This window comes from Ictidomys tridecemlineatus, chromosome 12 (genome assembly GCF_052094955.1).
Source record: "Ictidomys tridecemlineatus isolate mIctTri1 chromosome 12, mIctTri1.hap1, whole genome shotgun sequence".
NCBI classification, from domain to species: Eukaryota; Metazoa; Chordata; class Mammalia; order Rodentia; family Sciuridae; genus Ictidomys; species Ictidomys tridecemlineatus.
The window spans coordinates 28,166,669-28,186,510 of NC_135488.1; the positions used below are offsets into that span (position 1 = coordinate 28,166,669).

The 19,842-nt window shown below is 36.1% G+C and overlaps 1 long non-coding RNA gene across 1 annotated transcript in view; it reads left to right on the forward strand.

Annotated features, from left to right (window-relative positions):
* Positions 1-2,477: 2,477 nt before the first annotated feature.
* LOC144369567 (uncharacterized) overlaps positions 2,478-19,842 on the forward strand; it is a 30,898-nt gene continuing 13,533 nt past the window's right edge. The window contains exon 1 of the long non-coding RNA XR_013429352.1: positions 2,478-2,537. This is a non-coding gene — a long non-coding RNA (uncharacterized LOC144369567). The remainder of the gene's footprint in view (positions 2,538-19,842) is intronic.

Genomic DNA, 19,842 nt, shown 5'->3' on the forward strand with positions numbered 1-19,842 from the left:
GAGTTGGTTTAAACACATGAATAAGCTAAGTAAAGGAGATGTACAGGCTTCCTGCATATTCTCTCTCTCTCTCTCTCTCTCTCTCTCTCTCTCTCTCTCTCTCTCTCTCTATTTATCTATCTATCTAACTTCATTTTGCAGTATGGGGATTGAACCATGATCTTGCATGTGCACTTTACTACTAAGCTACATCTCCAGCCCTTTTGGAAAGCATTTATATTGAGATATGGTCTCACTAAGTTGCATAGGCTAACTTTAAACTTGCCATCCTCCTAGCTCAGCCTTCCAAGTAGCTGGGAATACAGGCATGTTCCACCTCATCTGCCTGGGGCTCTCTCTTAAAGCAGATAAATTTTCTATTACCATTGTCTCTAGCAAACTTCCCCAAAATATCCTGGGCTCTAATGGCTTATGAGAGGCCAGTGTTCTTGGGTAGAAATACTAGCTGCTTTAAGTAGAAAGGTTAGTGCACTAGAAGATGTTAGGCATCCCAAGAATCATTGGTAGGGCTGGAGAAAAGTACTTGAGGCTAAGCTTCAAAGAAAAATGCCCCAAACCACATGGAGGCTTGGCCCGATGAACTAAGGATGGCTTCTCCTTTGCTTCCCTGGAGTGCCATATGCCAGGAGTCTTCCCTTGCTTCAACTCCTGCTGCTGTCAGCCCAGTGCTGCTTATCCTAACTGATACTGAATTATCAGACTAAATGTGTTAGTGAGTGGACAGCACTTGGAGCTGTGCTAGGCACCTTGTAGCTGCCCCTTTCATGTGATTTTGTCTCCTGACCCACTCTTTCAGCTGGTGGATTGGGTTGGGTTGATATGTAGAAGGGGACTCATATGCTCTGGCTCATATAGCAGAATTATTTCCTGGAGAGTGAACTATCTTGGAGGGTGAGTGGGACTGCATTTTCTAACAGACATAATTATCATGTAAGGAAGACTCCAACAAAGGGGTAAATTGAACCTTAAAGGCTCATGATTTTACAGAACCTGACCCAAAATAAGTAGACTATGCTGCTTGTGGAACAGGATCAAATTCAGACTCAGGTTCAAATTCTGACTAACTATGAACACTTTTGCAAGTTTCTTCATCTCCAGGACTGGAAGAATATATACCTTCAATAAATTTTAGCTCCTCTTCTTTAGAAACAATTATTACGATTTCCCCTGGGAAGAAATGCCATGTGTCTTCTCCCTAACATCATGTATATTCTATCTCCTCTATGCCATTCCATCATACTTTGTATCATCAAAGTATGATGGAATGGCATATCCAAGGAGACTACAGAATTCAATACAGTCTCATCATTTTCTGGATCCTGCACAAAAAATAGCACAGGGTGGCCTTAGGAAATTCATGCAATGAAGCTGAAACATTTTATTGATAACAATTTTATCAAGATCGGGGGATTTTAGCAGATGACCTCCTAGGCGTGTCTCTGTTTACTTTGGTGAACATTGGGGCCAGGGATGGGATGGGGAGTGAAGACTTGAGCTAAGAGGCAGTGCCCTTGGAGCAAGCAGGGATAGGGCCTAGGGGTTTTCATGGAGGGCACTGGTTTGGGCTCCAGAGGAGCCCAGATTCTAATGTGGGCTCTTGCCACTTCCCAGCTGTATGACTTGGAGCCCATTGCTTAATCTTGCCAAGCTAATTTTTCCTCTGTGAAATAGGGAGGATGGTAATACCCTCTTAGGGCAGTTGTGAGGATCCAAGGGGTGTTGTTAAAGTTCTCAGCTGCTATGATTACTATTTTTACCATGCGGGCTGAGGCTCCCAGGTTCAGGGCCTGGGCAGGCGCATGCGCAAAAACACTGATGGGCCACATAAAACAGAGGTGCTGCCTAGCACCTGGGTTTTAATCCTTTGGGGTCATGGGGTGGGTGGAGTGGATTCAGGGATGGGGATATGGAGAGAAGGTTGCAAGAATGGCTAGTACTGACCCTCAGGCGCGGTGGGCGGTGTAAAGGGGAGGGGCCAAGCTAGTTCCAGGCTAGGTTTGCACAGTGGTGAGGGCGGAGTAGTGAGGGGAGGACCAAAGTCTCGCGAGATCTCACAGCGCTGGCCTTAGTGGTTGCAGAGGATACAGGAGGAGAGGTGAGCAGCGGGCCGTGGGCAGAGGTGGCGGTGGCGGTGGCGGTGGTGGCGGCGGCTATTGGGAGCTGAAGAGGGTGAAAGCCGCAGAGACCCATCCCCTGGCAAGGAGAGCGGGGCGGGTGGGTGGCCAGCTCTTTGGAGGCAGTCCAGCAGGGCCTGGGGCTGAAAGTCGGCGCCATACCTGATGGTGCAGGGTGGGGCGGCTGGGCCTTGGGCCAGTTCCCCCTGGCCAGTCAGATCTCGCGCTCGGATGGACCCCGGACCCACCTCAGTCTCCCAGGGCGGTGGGTTTGGCACTGCAGGCCATAATTGGCTCACTTTGCTGTTTGCCAGGCACTTAACTTGTTCACTTTCATGCTAGGGCTGCACAGAGAGGTAAAGCGCCCTGCCCAAAGTTGCACTGCTTGGATGTGGTGGAATGGGGCTCCCAATACTTGCACAGGTTTGTGTCCCTTCCTTGCCTCAGGTCCTTCTCCAAGCAGTGCTTGCAGCTGGTTTCCTGGGGTCCTGGTGGGGCTGCAGATGGTGTGTCAGACCCACTCTGAAATTAGATGCAGCATGGTATGTGAATTCATTGGGAAAGGGATTTTTCAAGCCTTTTGTTCAATTCCTGGAAGGTCTTCCACCCCTAATCTGTCATTTGGTCCTGTGTGAGAAAGAAGAGGTGGGCATAGAGTGACCTTTGAACACTAGGTGTGGGGTCACTAGCCCAAGGCTTGCCTCAGGCAAAATAAAGTTTGATTCCCATTGAAGCACGTGATTCTAGCCTGGAACAATTGGTTGTCAACCACAGAAACAAGGCCCCTGGGTTTGGTGTTGAGCATTTGTAGAACCCACTTCACTACTGAGCAGTGAGGTTCCTAAATCAGAAAACCTACCTACACACATAAGTGAAAGTGGGTATGATACTTTCACTTACATGTAAAAGAGAAATAAGGAAAGAACAATGTATGATATGCATGCTGTCTCACTAATAACCAGAACTTTCAGCTGTGGTGGAAAACAGCATGCTTTTGAGTGCTTGCACCTGCTGCCAATCAAGAAGTTTGAGTGTTATTAGGATCTAGTTCAAACAAAAAAATCAAAGAGGGAGATGAAGATGGAAACTAGGGAGAAAACACTTAGTGATGGGATAACTTTATTTAAGCTAATAAAAAGGAAAGGCTAGATTGAAGTAGGGATGACATGTCAAGGTAAATTACAGGGTGCCTCAGTCTACCCACAGATCATATTATGACCCTTCCATGGATCCCTTTACCCACTATGTCACAGGACATCCTTTGTGTCTTGTGCTTTGAGGTACTATTACTTAAAGGAACAGTAATGTGTTCCTTCAATTGCTAGTAATAAGAGTAAAGTATTAACAAGATTGAAATTTTTGGATTCATTAAGGTGAAATTTATCTGCTATCTTATACTGTTAGCATATATACTACTCTATGCATACTCATTATTAAATTTATGTTGCCTTAATGTGTAGTGTAAAGAAACGAGCACTAATTTTCAGACAGTTTCCTTATTCTGCTGAATCATCCCTTACTACTTTGTCTTACATAATTAGAGGCAAGCTGTGGGGTTTCCTATAAAAGCTTTAATTATTATGTCTTTTTAAATTTTTTTTTTAATTTTTAAATTTTATGTTTTAAAGAAATGCTCACTTAAAGTGGGATTGATTAAACCATTTTAAGATCAAAATTCTTTTGACCATGATGAATCTTGATGATACAGATCCATCCCACCCAAGCATTGTGTGAAGCCTAGATCCTGGCTCCCAAATACTAAATGCCCCAAGGTGTCCCCCAAACTCTTTGATAACTAAAAATTTTTCTTAAGGACATTTCTGACTCTTTGAGAATACTATTAAGAACATATCCATTATCTACTTAATTTTAACAAGAAAGGGGTGACAAACAACTTTTTTCTAGGAATTTTTTTTTTCCTGAAGTGTCTGACATATAACATAGACATGGTCTTGTCAATTATTCTAGAATCTTGGGAGGCAAAGTTGTTTCCTGTCACAAAATCTTGTCTGTGTTTTATGGGAATTCAAATTAGAAATGTTGACAACACTAGAATCATTTTAGAAGTTTGATGTTAGAAAAGAGTTGGGCAGTGACAGCAGTGTGTATGATAGCATGTCTGAGTTGCATAGAATATACATTCATGTCATCACTTAGGGCCTGGGTTACTTACAGGGATTGGATTGAACCCATAGGCGCTCTACCACTGAGTTATAACCCTTTTTTCCCTTCTTGAAAAGGGATATTCTGAAGCTGTTGAAGCAGTCTCAAACTTGGGATCCTACTGCTTCCCTAATTTCTTACTCCTTCAAATAGCTTTTTTAAAACAGATTATCATATCCTTTAACTTGATTGAAGGGGGAAAAAGCATATTTTTTGTAATAAGCACACCAAGATTGCTTTTCAGCATCTAATTTCAGAGCAAAAAATCTATATAAAAATCTATTTAAAGCTTGTTTTTAAGTCTTATCTATAGGTGTCTGCTTTGCCCCTCCCCCCCTTCACCCCTCTTTCTTGGATAACCTCCTTTAATTTATTTCCCATAGATGTCAATTGTTTCCTTTTATAGTTGGAGAAATGCCAGTGTACTATATTCTTTTTATATAAACTGTAGCATAATATGTAACTAATTCTGTCCCATGGCTTTTTCTTTATATGCTCTTGAGATCTTTTCCTATTAGTATTTATTTAGAAAGAATATAATCTTTGTTTATAGAAAACACTTTTTAAAAAAAATCTGTGTTTAAACAGCATCTATTAAGTGCCTTGTTTACTTAACCAGCCACCCTTGTGGGTATGTGGGTCTTCTCTAGGTTTATCAAAAACCATACTGTGGTGAAACAGCTTGTATATATATCATTTTACATATGCAGGTACATCTGTGGGATGCATTCCTAAAAGTGGGATCACTGTGCCAGTGGGCAGGACATTTATGGCTTGTTAAATACTTCCTTTCTTAAGTGTTGCGCCATTTTAAACTCCCAAAAGTACAGTCGCTCCTCCTTATCCTTGGAGGATTGGTTTGAGGACCCCTTTGTGGATACTGAGATTCAAGGATTCTTGAGTCTATTATATAAAAAGCAAAGTATTTGCATATAACCTATGTACATCTGCATACTTTTAAATCATCTTTAGATTGCTTAAAAGACCTAATACAATATTAATGCCATGTAAATAGTTGTTACACTGTATTATTTATGGACTAATGGCAAGGAAAAAAGTTAGTATGTGTTCTGCATGATAATTTTTTAAAATTTTTCAAATCCAGTTTGAATACCACAGATACAGGAGGGCAGATTGAAGTGTATGAGAGAGTTCCTGTTTTTCTGGGGCCTTTCCAATGTACTGTGCCTTTACAACCCTTGAATTTGCTAACAGTTTGATGGATGAGAATTATCAATATAGAGTTGTTTTAATGTACATTGCTATCACTATTAATGAGGTTGAGCTCCTATGCTTAAAAACTAGTTTTACTTCTTTTTCTGTAAATTCTCTATTCATGTGTTTTTTCACATTTTTGTTTCAAATTGCTTTTTTCCCCTTATCAATTTCTAGAAATTTATAAATTGTAGAGATTAGCCCTGTGTGATATGAATTGTGGTTTTTCCCCAAATTTTCACTTATTTATTATTTACCTTCACATATTTTGAGATACAGAAGCCTTACATTTTTTTCTTTGAATTCTACAGTTTATATTACTCATTATGGTATCTTGATATTTTTAAAAAATTTTTCTTTATTTCTATGTGGTGCTGAGGATTGAACCCAGTGCCTCACAAGTGCTAGGCAAGCACTCTACCACTGAGCTACAGCTCCAGCCCAGGTATCTGGATTTTAAGTCACTGAAAGGCCTCCAAGATTTTTAGAATTTGCCCATGGTTTCTTTAAGTACTTTTATGGTATCACTTTTATATTTAAATGTTCAAACTAGGATTTTTTCTGGTGTTGAGAATGATGCATAGGTTCAACTTTATCTTTTTCTGTGTGCCTGGTATTTTCACCTGTTGATATTAGAGCCTTTCTTTGAATACTCTTATGGTATTGTTAACTTTTGGATGTATTGGGGTATCTCTGCGGTTTGTATTCTATTAGTCTTTTTCTTCATACACCAGCATCAAATTATTGGTTTTATAGAAGTTTTAACATCTTTTAAAACTAGTTTCCCCTTGTTGCTTTTCATATTCCTGGGAATTCTTGCTTGCTTATTTTTCCATGAGTACTTTTGAACTATTTTGTCTAGTCCCAGAAAAACAATAATCTAAAAGAAATAAACATCAGATTAAATGTATATATCTAAAATCTATTTAACTTCTGCAAACTTTTTTTTTCAAGTGCTAGAAAGAATGTAAGACAGGAAAATAATTAAAATATTTTCACTGTGATAAGTGTTTAATGATTTTACATCTTAAAAATTCTTTATTTATTATTATTATTTATTCTGCTTCTTTAAGTTGTAAAGGGATATTTTTTTTAGGAGTGTTTCAGTTCATAGAACCTGTGGGTGGTAAGGTGGATGCCAATAATGTGAGCTGTCTGAATAATGATGTTTGTCTTTGCCTATCTCTTAGACTCTAATATTTTAATTTCTATTATCTTGTCATTTTAAAGTGTGGTTCTGAGAAGGAGATCCTGTGTTACATCTAGCAACATTCAATGAATTTTTTCCTCTTAAATTGGAGGTTGATAAGACTTAAAGTAATTCTGGTGATATAGAGGCACTTCTTTATCTTAAAAGTTTGTTGTGATTTTTTATTATAATAATTAGAAAAATTTCTACCCATAAAAACAACATAATAAAAATAGTAAGCCCTCAATTCCTTCACAAAGAAATGGCCACCATTAACTCATGTTTGGAAACTTATTGATGGATATAAAAGTATACAGAAGACTTTAAATAAATAGCAGTATAAAAGACTCAATAAATAGCATTTTCTCTCTATATGAAGCTATGTGGTCATTTTTAATATGTTTTATATATCTCTAATTGTGAGTTGAAACTGATGTGCATAATCATGGGTGATCAATTAACTGGCTGCCTAGTTTTATTTTTTTTAATTATTTTTTTTTATTTGTCAGTAGATCTTTATTTATATATGCAGTGCTGAGAATCAAACCCTGTTATTCACAGGTGCCAGGCCAGTGCTCTACCACTGAGCTACAACCCCAGCCCTTTGCTGCCTAGTTTTCCATCATTTAGAGGCATCATACTTTATCTATCTACTCCTTTGATAACCATTTACATTGTTACTTGTTTTTCTTTCTTGTGAATAATGGTATGTTGATGATAGTATACTTATTCATTTATCTTTTTAGAGGTATAACTTCCAGGTCAAATATTATATATGTTTTAAATATTGATAACTATGGCTAAGCTATTATCTGTAAAAACTATCCCCTTCAATGACCATGGGAATCTTATTTTCAAAACCCTTGCTCATACCAAGTTTTGTTAATCTTTTTAATTTTTGCTAATCTAATAGGTAAGAAAAAGTACATTTTTGAGATAACATGTTTTTAGTTGGTATTGGGGATTTAACCCAGGGGCACCTCACCAGTAAATTAGATTCCCAGAACCTTTTATTTATATTTTATTTTATTATTTTGAGACAGGGCCTCGCTAAGTTGCTGAGGCTGTCCTTGAACTTGTGATCCTCCTGCCTCAGTCTCCTGAGTTTCTGGGATAACAGGTCTGTTCCACTGTATTCAACTATTGAAGGAAACCTTGTGTTATTCAAAGATTTCTTTCATTCAATATTCTTATTAACAGAGAATTCTCTCCTTATTTACATACTTGTGACTCTTATGTGTCAGACATTCTTAGGCATAAATGTGATGCAAATATTTAAATATATTGAGTTTTTTTTTGTCTTTTGCCTTGATTTTAAATCAATATTAATATTTGAAAACTTGAGGTTTGGGATGTGGCTCAAGTGGTAGTGTGCTAGCCTGGCATGTATGAGGCACTGGGTTCAATCCTCAGCGCCACATTAAATTAAAATAAAGACATTGTGTCCACATAAAAAGTAAATATTAAAAAAAAAATTGAAAACCTAATAAGCTATAATTGTTTTGAATACAGAATGTTTTCCTCTGCAAAGAACAGTATTTTTGTGTTTTATTCACTGAAGAGAAGCCTAAAGTAACTTTCAAAATAAATTTTTTAACAATTTTCAAACATGGATACCAATGGCTGAATAGCATACAGAATATTATTTCCATAATTGGTTGATAATATAGTGTTTTTGAGTCATGTAAACTATGTGATTGTGTGTTCATGTGTAAACCTATGTGTATTAAACCTATGTGTATTTCTTCTGTCCAAAAGATTTTATCACATCCTGATGTAAATATGATTTTTAATTTTATATTTGCTTTAGATTTTATTTCAATCAAATAAGAGTTACATATAAGGATGGCCTCACATGAAGCAGATTCACAACTTTGTCATTAACCTACTGTTTATTCTTTGGCTTAATAAAAAAACATTAAACTGTATTCTATATATAAAGTACATCTTGATTGCCTTTCCTGAGGGGGCTTTTGTTTTCACTTCAATAAACATTTTCTACAGAGTACCCCCAGGTTGGGACCATATGGTCCAACTGGTGATTTATTCACCAGATTTTATTCATCACTGAGTACCTACCTACCTCGTGGGCTTCCACAGACACCCAAATCATTATTTACTTTTTTGATTAATTTTTTGGTACTGGGGATTAAATCTAGGGGCACTTTACCACAGAAGCACATCTCCACCCTTTTGTATATTAATTTTTTATTTTGAGATAGGGCCTTGCTAAGTTGCTTACGGCCTCACTAGGTTCCTAAGGCTGGCCATGAACTTAGGATCCTCCTGCCTAAGCCTCAATCTCCCAGTGGTTGATATGTATTTATTATTAGGTTAAAGATGTGAAAGTCAATACCCATACATTTTAATTTAGAGAAGACTAACATAGTTTCATTTAATTTAGATGTGATTAACTCTATGGCACTTGCTACTATTTCATTTGATGGTACTATGTTTCAAAATTTGATTTGTACTACATTCTAGTCAATTTTTAAATCACATAAGCCATGTATTTTAAATGTTTTTTTTTTTTCATTATGGGCAGAGTAAGTATTTAAACTAGGTATGCTGCTGGATTTTGTTTAAGATCTGTTTATGTTTCCCAGTATAGGCATGGCAATATTTTTCACAATATGTTGTTTGAAAATAAGGATAAAGTAAATGCCCACCCCACAAATAAAGTAAATATAATTGTATGGTTTACATTTTTTTAAAAATAAAAGCAGGGAATTAGATTGCCAGTATTTGAGTAGAATGAATAAGTCTTTTTCTGAGACCTGTCTGTGAAGTTTTTCTGACTCCTAAACCAGTTTTGCACAGCCAAAGTAAACAGAGAGATGGAAAAATTAATGATATAATAGATTTAACCAGTGTTTTATTCTATATTTTGTATAGTTTATTTCTATTGGAATACAGGATTCTAAAGAATAAATGTAACTAGTTTTAATTAGTATTATTGCAGAAGTAATTTTTCATGTAAAAATCTTAAAATCAAATAATCCTCTAGCAATTTTTATTTGCACTTTAATTTGCCTAGCAATTGTTTTTTTTAATATTCATTTTTTAGTTTTAGTTGGACACAATACCTTTATTGATTTATATGTGATGCTTAGTATTGAACCCACAGCCCTGCATGTGCAAGGCAAGCACTGTACAACAAGCCATAACACTAGCCCCCAGCCATTATTTCTTTTTTTTTATTTATTTTTTATTTTTTTTAATTTTTTTTATTGGTTGTTCACAACATTACAAAGCTCTTGACATATCATATTTCATACATTAGATTGAAGTGGGTTATGAACTCCCAATTTTACCCCAAATGCAGTTTGCAGAATCACGTCGGTTATACATCCACAATTTTACATAATGCCCAATTAGTAATTGTTGTATTCTGCTACCTTTCCTATCCCGTACTATCCCCCCTCCCCTCCCCTCCCTTCTTCTCTCTCTACCCCATCTACTGTAATTCATTACTCTCCTTGGTTATTTTCCCATTCCCCTCACAACCTCTTATATGTAATTTTGTATAGCTATGAGGGTCTCCCTTCATTTCCATGCAATTTCTCTTTTCTCTCCCTTTCCCTCCCATCTCATGACTCCGTTAAATGTTAGTCTTTTCTTCCTGCTCTTTCTCCTTGCTCTGTTCATAGTTGCTCTCATTATATCAAAGAAGACATTTGGTATTTGTTTTTTAGGGATTGACTAGCTTCACTAAGCATAATCTGCTCTAGTGCCATCCATTTTCCTGCAAATTCTATGATTTTGTCATTTTTTATTGCTGCATAGTACTCCATTGTGTAAAGATGCCACATTTTTTTTATCCATTCATCTATTGAAGGGCATCTGGGTTGGTTCCACAGTCTAGCTATTGTGAATTGTGCTGCTATGAACATCGATATGGCAGCATCCCTGTAGCATGCTCTTTTAAGGTCTTCAGGGAATAGTCCGAGTAGGGCAATAGCAGGGTCAAATGGTGGTTCCATTCCCAGATTTCCCAGGAATCTCCAAACTGTTTTCCAAATTGGCCGCACCAATTTGCAGTCCCACCAGCAATGTACAAGAGTACCCTTTTCTCCACATCCTCGCCAGCACTTGTTGTTGTTTGACTTCATAGTGGCTGCCAATCTTACTGGAGTGAGATGGTATCTCAGGGTGGTTTTGATTTGCATTTCTCTGACTGCTAGAGATGGTGAGCATTTTTACATGTACTTGTTGATTGATTATATGTCCTCCTCTGAGAAGTGTCTGTTCAGATCCTTGGCCCATTTGTTGATGGGTTATTTGTTATCTTATTGTCTAATTTTTTGAGTTCTTTGTATACTCTGGATATTAGGGCTCTATCTGAAGTGTGAGGAGTAAAAATTTGTTCCCAGGCTGTAGGCTCCCTATTTACCTCTTTTATTGTTTCTCTTGCTGAGAAAAAACTTTTTAGTTTAAGTAAGTCCCATTTGTTGATTCTTGTTATTAACTCTTGTGCTATGGGTGTCCTATTAAGAAATTTGGAGCCCGACCCCACAATATGTAGATCGGAGCCAACTTTTTCTTCTCTCAGATGCAGAGTCTCTGATTTGAGATCAAGCTCCTTGATCCATTTAGAGTTAACTTTTGTGCATGGCGAGAGGAAGGGATTCAGTTTCATTTTTTTGCATATGGATTTCCAGTTTCCTCAACACCATTTGTTGAAGATGCTATCCTTCCTCCATTGCATGCTTTTAGCCCCTTTTTCAAATATAAGATAGTTGTAACTTTGTGGATTAGTCTCTGTGTCCTCTATTCTATACCATTTGTCCACTCGCCTGTTTTGGTACCAGTACCATCCTGTTTTTGTTACTATTGCTCTGTAATATAGTTTGAAATCTGGTATCGCTATACCACCTGATTCACACTTCCTGCTTAAAATTGCTTTTGCTATTCTGGGTCTTTTATTTTTCCATATGAATTTCATGACTGCTTTATCTATTTCTACAAGAAATGCCATTGGGATTTTGATTGGCATTGCATTAAACCTATAGAGAACTTTTGGTAATATCGCCATTTTGATAATGTTAGTTCTGCCTATCCATGAACAGGGTATATTTTTCCATCTTCTAAGATCTTCTTCTACTTCTCTTTTTAGGGTTCTGTAGTTTTCATTGTATAAATCTTTCACCTCTTTTGTTGATTCCCAAGTATTTTATTTTTTTGAGTCATTATTTCTTAATACATAGTCCAAAATTAAATCAAGGCAGACTTGAAATTATTGAGTCTTCATTATTGGGCAAGATTAATGAGTTTTTTCTGAGGTTTTCCTTCTGGGATCTTATTGTGGCTAATGATGTAATCTTATTTGTTCCTAAAATCTTGAAGTTTGAGGTTCTTGAATCTCTTTTCTGTGGCAGTAGAGGAATTTGTTTATACAGTGCCTTTTATTATACTGATGAGTTCATTTCTTTAATTTGTGCCCTAATGCCTACTAAAAATATTCCTGAAAAGTGAGGGATTAAATAGAAGTTGTAATTAAAATGAAGGCTTTATCCTTTATTTCTCCTGTTAGCTGCATTTGTTAAAATTTTTATACTACATTTAAATAGATATTAAGACTTTATTACAGTTCTTGGTTTGTGGCTCAGTGGTAGAGTGCCTTCCTGGCATGTGTGAAGCATTGGGTTTGATCCTCAGCACAAAAATCAATCAATCAATCAATTAATTATGTTCTTCTACAACTATAAAAAAAAGACTTCATTACATATTACATGGGTTGGATTTTGTGCATTTAAAATAGTTTCTTTCTATATTAGGCATAAAGCTTAATTTAGACTGGCATAGTAAGTGATCATTTGATTGGAAAGTTGGGTAGACAGAGAAGTTCAGTCTTCCTGTGAAGAATTTGAGACTTTGTACTCTTTGAGATAAAACAGCTTTGCAATCAAGGTGGTAGTACTGAGCTGCAGTGGCAGGAGAGATGCCAAGTGCTGGTGTACAGTGTAGATGAGAGCCACTTAGAGTTTCCTTTTGTGGACTCTGCAACTGACCAGATCTCCCTAAGGGGCACTGTTAACTCAAAGTCTTATGAGTGGAGTTTTAGAAAGAGGAGGGAATAACAGTAGCTTTGGGGCACAAGGTCCATAATGATTTCAGAGCTTAGTGAAACTCCCAATGTTCTGAACATCCCATCCCCCTGAGAAATTTCCTCCCTCCTAACCCTGAAAGTTTTGTCCAGTGAGTGACATAATGCAAATTTGTGTGGAGCTAGGCAGAGGAAGTCTATTACTACAGAGTCTAGATGCTGTCTTTAATTGGACATCCAGCATGGGAATATGGCTGAAAACCACTATCCCCCTCTCCACACCTTATCTATAGCAGTGCAATTGGAATTTCACACAAGCTTTTCCTTCTTTGGTTTGTTTAGAGAGGACACTTAGGTGCAGATTGTGTTTGTACATGTTAAACCCCCTGTGTTTTGTTTTAGATATATTTCAGTCTGTTCTAATATAACAAAGTTTTTCAGTCTGAACATTCTAGCAGCCATCACTCAAACATTAATTGCTGTCAATGAGAAAAAATATCTTCTCACATCTTTTCTTGGTGGTTGAAACCATCCCACTTCTTTTTTCTTTACCTTAAAAACAGATTACTGACACTTGGAAATTATAATCATATTGCATCAATCTCTATGGGAAGATTACCAATTATTGCACTGCAAAATAGGCATTTCTTTCTAATAGAGTGTTCCTCTCTATGTTTTTCTCTCAGTTCAGTACTTTTAAATACCATTTAGGTGAATGAATGCTTTGTGTCATGCTGTGATTTAATATTTTTAGAGACTTTATTGATAGCTTTTAAAAAACCTATGTGGGAGGGGAATGGAGGAGGAAGATTATTCATTCAGTATTAAATCTTCATAGATTTTTAGATGTTTACAAGTTAGAAGGATGGCCAGTATTAATCACTCCTACTCTGGTATAAGTTCTGAAATGAGTATTTGCTGTGCAGAGTTGTGAACAGTGAGGATTTTTGTGGTGGGCTTGGATTGAGCATTGCACTGTGCTTTTTGTGTGCATTTTTACTTCATTTTGTTCTCAAAACAACAAGGACTCAGTAAAATTGTGAAATTTGTCCTTGGGTATGTAGCTAGCAGGTTTAAAAAAATAAAAACAAACAAACAAAAAATTATCACTTGAATTCAGATTTCTCTATCTAAGTTCCAGTGCTTTCTTATGCATACTGAGAAGGGTAATGCATACAGAGAAGCGTATTGGTAGAATCTTAGAAAATTGTATTGGACTTCAGAGGCTGCAACAGGAAGATCAATAGTATAAGGCCAGCTTCAGCAACTTAGTGAGACCATGTATTAAAATAAAAAGGTCTGGGGGTTTAGCCCCTTTATAGTACATCCATGTTTCATTCAATCCTCAGTTCCACTAAAAAAGAAAAAAAAAAAAAGAAGAAAGTTGTTAGACTGTTTTCATTGTTGTATTCTAGATAATGGAAATGTTGAAAAGACTGACAATAACTCGATTCTCTTGCCACCCTTGCCCTAATTCATACTATCCTTTTTATTTTTAATGTTCCTCAGCATCAACTAATGAAGTCTAGGAGCATGCCAGGGTGTCTGGCTCATTGTGTTCAATACAACATAGGCTTGTTTAATTTAGCAGCACTCTGAAATGAAAGGTTCATGCTGCCAAGTACAAACAGACCTTCTGTGGGATGTTAATTTGGTTATGGGAGAGAATGCTTGTTTTTCCTTGCTATGTGCCAATAAAGAAGCTGCCAGATTTTTTTTTTATGAGTATACAGGATTTTGACTTGTTTATATCCATGTAATTGATAAGAACTGGATAGTCTTAATAAACATTTTTCTTTTTGTAGTCCTTGGTTAGTTTCATTCTGTAACCTGCCAGCTAATTGTGAATTGCATTCTATTTTGTTCTTTGCTCTTTTTACTTTATATATGGTTTCATGATTGGTTGCAATAGAGATTTATTGGTAGGAACATAGATTATTTCCTCATTTTAACAGATTGTATGTTTTTATGACAGATTATTCTGTCACAGGCAGAGTGATTCACCAGAGCCTTGTGCAGAGGTGTTACTATATAACTTTGTGTAGCCATTTTAAAAAATAACAGCTTTATTGATATATAATTCACATTATCATCAAGGTCACTCCTGAAATGTGCAATTCACTGAGTTTTAGTATATTCACATAGTTGTGTGCCTATCCTTCTGTCTAATTCTGAAACACTTTTATCACCTCCAAAGAAGACCCATACCCTTTAGTAATCACATTCCATTCACTCTTGCTCCATGTAGCTATGAATCTCCTTTCTCTTTTTTTGGATTTACTTGTTCTGGACTTGTTATATAAATGTAATCATTCAATATATGGCCCTTTGTGTCTGGCTTCTTAGCCTGTTTTTGAGGTAGCACATAACAGTACTTTATTTCTTTTTTATTGCTAAATAGTGTTCTGTTATATGGATACACTGCAGTTTGTTTATCCATTTATTATTTGATGGATATTTGGGTGATTGCACTTTATGGTTCTTATGATCATGCTGCTGTGAATATTTTTGTTTTTGAGTTGACTTATGTTTTCTTTTGAGTAGATACTGAGGAGTGAAATTTATTGGCCATAAGTAACTCTGCCAGACTGTTTTATAAAGTGACTCTACCATTTTACATTCCCATCAGCAATGTTTGAAGATTCCATTTCTCCATATACTTGCCAACACTTTGCCATGGTATTTTTCCATAGTAGTCATCCTAATGGGTATGAAGTGGCATCTCATTGTGGTTTTGATTTGGATTTCCCTGATAACTAATGAAATTGAATATTTTCATGTAATTGTTTGCCATTGTTTATCTTTCTTAGACAAATGACTATTCAGATCCTTTGCCCATTTTAAAATTGAGCTGTTCTTTTCTTGTTCAGTTGTAATAGTTCTTATGTATTTTGGATATACACAAATGTACTCTTATCAGATATGTGAAGTATAAAATTTTTCTTATTCTATAGTCTTTTCACTTCTTATGAAGCATGTAGATTTTTTATTGGAGTCTAATTTACCAGTTTTTTTGTCTCCTTATGCAGTTTCCCTGAAATTTTCTATAAGTTAAAAAACCTAAAATTTTATTTCTCAAATCTCCCATTAAATTTTTTCTATAGAAATAATGGTCATTTCATTAACTACACAATGGGTTAGATATATTAAAAATAATGTGTTTTCAAATATTTTCATGAAATTAATTGGAGAAGCCCAAGATTTCAAACCTGATATCTAGTGCCCTCTTTAAAATCAGAAAATGACTTTGAGTGTTCTGCTTATTCAGAATGCACATATTATTCTGTAAATATTTATAGGTGTCTAATGTATTCTGAGGACTTTACTGGGCTTGGAGATCCAGGAATGCTGGGGACATGGTCCTGTCCTTTAGAAACAAGAGGTCATGTGCCAGGCTACGGATTTCTACAGAGGGTTGTGGTGCCAGTAGAGGATAAGGGGCACTGTCTGGGTGAGAAATCCCCCCAGCAAGTCAGTGCTGGTGCTCTGTCTGCAGAGATGCATGGATGATCAGAACCTTTTGTTATAATCTTTGATTCTTCCGTTCAGATACTTGCTGCTGTGTGTGTTGTGTACATTGGCACCAGTTATCTGTAACAGCAATATTTATGGATATCGATGTAATGAAATGTAGATATCATTGTGATGACTTTGATACACAGGAACAAACCTGAAGAAAGCCACTTTTCTTTGATTTCTTCAGGTTTTCAAGAATGGGAACTTCCTACTTACTAATTAATTCAGTGTGGTGGGTGAGGATTTCTGAGATCCAGCCCAAAGCCAAGCAGTTCTGGGTAGTCAGAGCTAAAATGTGAGTCAAGGAGGAACAGCTGTTTGGCTGGAGAGAAGATTGTGTATAGAGAGTGGGGTGAGTCCTATTAAAGATTTTAGATCTTTCTTTAATAATGCAGAGCTATTGATGAGTTTGAGTGTGTGTGGGGAACATGGTTTTTCCTGTTATTGTATCACAGATGGTGGTTGTGAGGACTAGAACTAAGAGAATTGTGGGGATGTTTGACTAGTTCAGATAAGTGCCAATGAGGACCTGAGCTAGTGTACTGATGGTTGAGGTGAATACACAGACTGGAAATTTTTGAACATGCAAATCTGGATGCTTGGCTGCAATCAACCATCATAAGTTAAAAGGAAGATTACTAAAGAAGAAATATTTCTGAAGAAAGTTTCAAAGGAATGAAATGCCACAGAAGCCAGCAAGATTTTAGGCCCTTGGGGTTAAAAGTGACAGAGCAGGGGTCATCCTCAGGCTCTCCAACAAGAGGGAGAAAAGAGGGTCTCCTCCCAGCTGTGCTTTTTAAAATCCCAAGAGCACTCTTTTTTTTTTTAAATATATATATATTTTTTAGTTGTTGATGAACTTTATTTTGTTTATGTGGTTTTGAGAATCAAACCTGGTGGCTTACATATGCTAGACATGTTCTTTATCACTGAGCCACAACCCCAGCCCCCAAGATTACTTGTAGGCTTGATTTTATTGCCTTCTGCTAAGGCAGAAGCTTTACTGGGAACTCCTTGCTATCATCACTAGCATTCCCAGAATTTGGGAAGCATTGTGGAGCAGAGCCATCTTTTTTTTTTTTTTTTTTTTTTTTTTTTTTTTTTAATTCAATCTGGCTTGGGCAGTTATTAAGATTTGAAGCAAAAGGTTGAGAATACGTCAGAAGTTTGTGGCCTGAGTAGCCTGTGATGCTAGCATTTCTGTGCAAGATCAAGGTTCACAAGTGAGTAGACTAGAATGCATGAAGTAAACCGAGTTCACTTTTAGACCAGCTTAGTTGGGATGTGCTTGTCCAGATATTATGTTCCTGTGACTATTCACTTTACTCTATTCACTAATAGAAGCCTCTCTAGGAACTAGCTATTTTCTTTGCTATGACTTCCAGAGCCTAGCATTACTGTACTTGGCACATCTGTGAATGAATGCATATAGGTGGCCATGCATAGCAGGCACGGGATGGATCATTTGATCAAGAAATATAGATTAAGGAGCCCCATGTAGAGCTAAGTGATTGATAAGTCGTGAGATTTATTCTTATTGGCTAAAAGACTTTTATGAAAGTTCAGTTGTGGTGTGGACCTGTAATTTTCATGTCTAAGTAACCAAATTGTGCCTTTTTGCCCTGCCTAGAATTTAATGCCAGTAATTATCTGTTGATAATCCTGCCAGTGATTTTGTGTGTGTGTGTGACGGGCAGATTAGAATCAGACTTTTGATAAATAGGGAAATGAAAGTAATAAGGCAGAGAAACTCTATTTTTTTTTTAAGAATAACTGAGTTATAGGATGAAATCTTGGAAGTGATTTCAGATCACTTCTGTAAATTCTCACAAAAGATGTTTATAAAACACTTGGAACAATATATATTGTAGTATGAGAATGTGCTGTGATCTACTCTAGAGATACAAATCAGGGAACTTAATAAATCAGGTCTTATTTGTAAATGGAAAGGACTGAAAGTTCACCTTAAAAGTAAGAATTCAGTTGATGTCAAGATTGTGTATTCTAAGTAGCAGAAGTTAATGTAGTTCCATTTTTTATTCAAAAATAAAATGATTACTGATTTCATATTTTGGCATCTTGAAATCTGACTCCTGATTCTTATCTCTTAATAGTTATTGGAATGCCAGTCTAGAATGGAATTCAACTTTGATATTTTTACTCTTTAATTTTAAGATGACTGTGCTTCTAATTCTGTCTTCACTCCATATTCAGTAAAGCCAAATTATTTTTAGCTTAAGTATGCCATAATTTTTATTATTTAAATTTCATAAAATCATAATTGTGTTTATATAAATTAGTAATATTACTCTCCTACTTGGGAGAGGCTGTTTGTTTCTTTTAAAAATTAAGGCAAAAATATAGTATTATTAACTTAGAGGCTAAATATTTTTGTCCTACCACCCTATCATATAACACAATATCATAGTCAGTTGCATATTTGTTTGTCCCTTGGTGTATGTGGGAAATTGGCTTCAGAACCCTCCTTGGACACCAAAATCTGCAGATGCTAAACTCTCTTATATAAAATGATATAATATTTGCATGTAAATTATACCCATTGTTCCAAGTACTCTCTATCATCTCTAGATTATTTATAATATCTAATATAGTATAAATATGGTGTAAATAATTGTGATGTTTTATTATTTAGAGAATAATGACCCTCCAAAAAGTCTGTACATGTTCAGAACAAAAGCATTTTTTTCCCAAATATTTTTTATCTGCAGTTGGTCAAATCCATGCATGTAGAACCCTGGAATATTGAAGACAAATTTTTAAAATATTTATTTCTTTTTGTAGTTGTAGTTGGACACAATACCTTTATTTATTTTTATATGGTGCTGAGGACTGAACCCAGGGCCTCTCATGTGCTGCGTGAGTGCTCTATTGGTGAGCCACAACCCCAGCCTACCAATGTGTTTTAAACAATTATGTTTATTGTCTCAAATCTTTCTATTCCCTGCAGTATATGTGAGCCTTTTAAAATTTACTTTTTTTGCCAAAAAATTTTCAGATGCAGCAGTGTCTTTTAGCAAGTTGTAATTGACATTTCTAAGAATTCAAATTAAGTTATAGCATCTCAGCTTTTTAAATTACTGTAAGATACAGTGGTTTTTTTCAAATTAAAATGCTACAGGAGGGCAGTAATTGACAGTGGAGGTGTCGAGGAACCACAATTTGGCTCTTAGCTTCAGTGGAACTCAAGCTGTATTGTTATTTCACAATATTAATTACAATCAGTATCAGAGATGAGATGTAATATTTCATAATTTTAATTATAAGTGGTTAAATGTCTTTGCTTGTTTTTTTTACCAATTTACCTAAAGCAAACAATTTTCATTTGTAAAACTACAAAAAATCAATAAATAGAAGATGCAATAACTGAATACTATGGTTGTCTTCTTCATCTTTTGTTTAGTGCATATTACTTCTCAGTGAAGATAAGAATACTTGGATATTGTGCTTGCAGAACTCATGTCTAGATTCCATGGTTACTGAACACTTAGGATTAATAATGTTTAATGTAGATATGAATTTGGGTATGATGTGTTTGAAAGACATGTAGAGAAATCATGTCAGTCAAAATTCATTAAAAG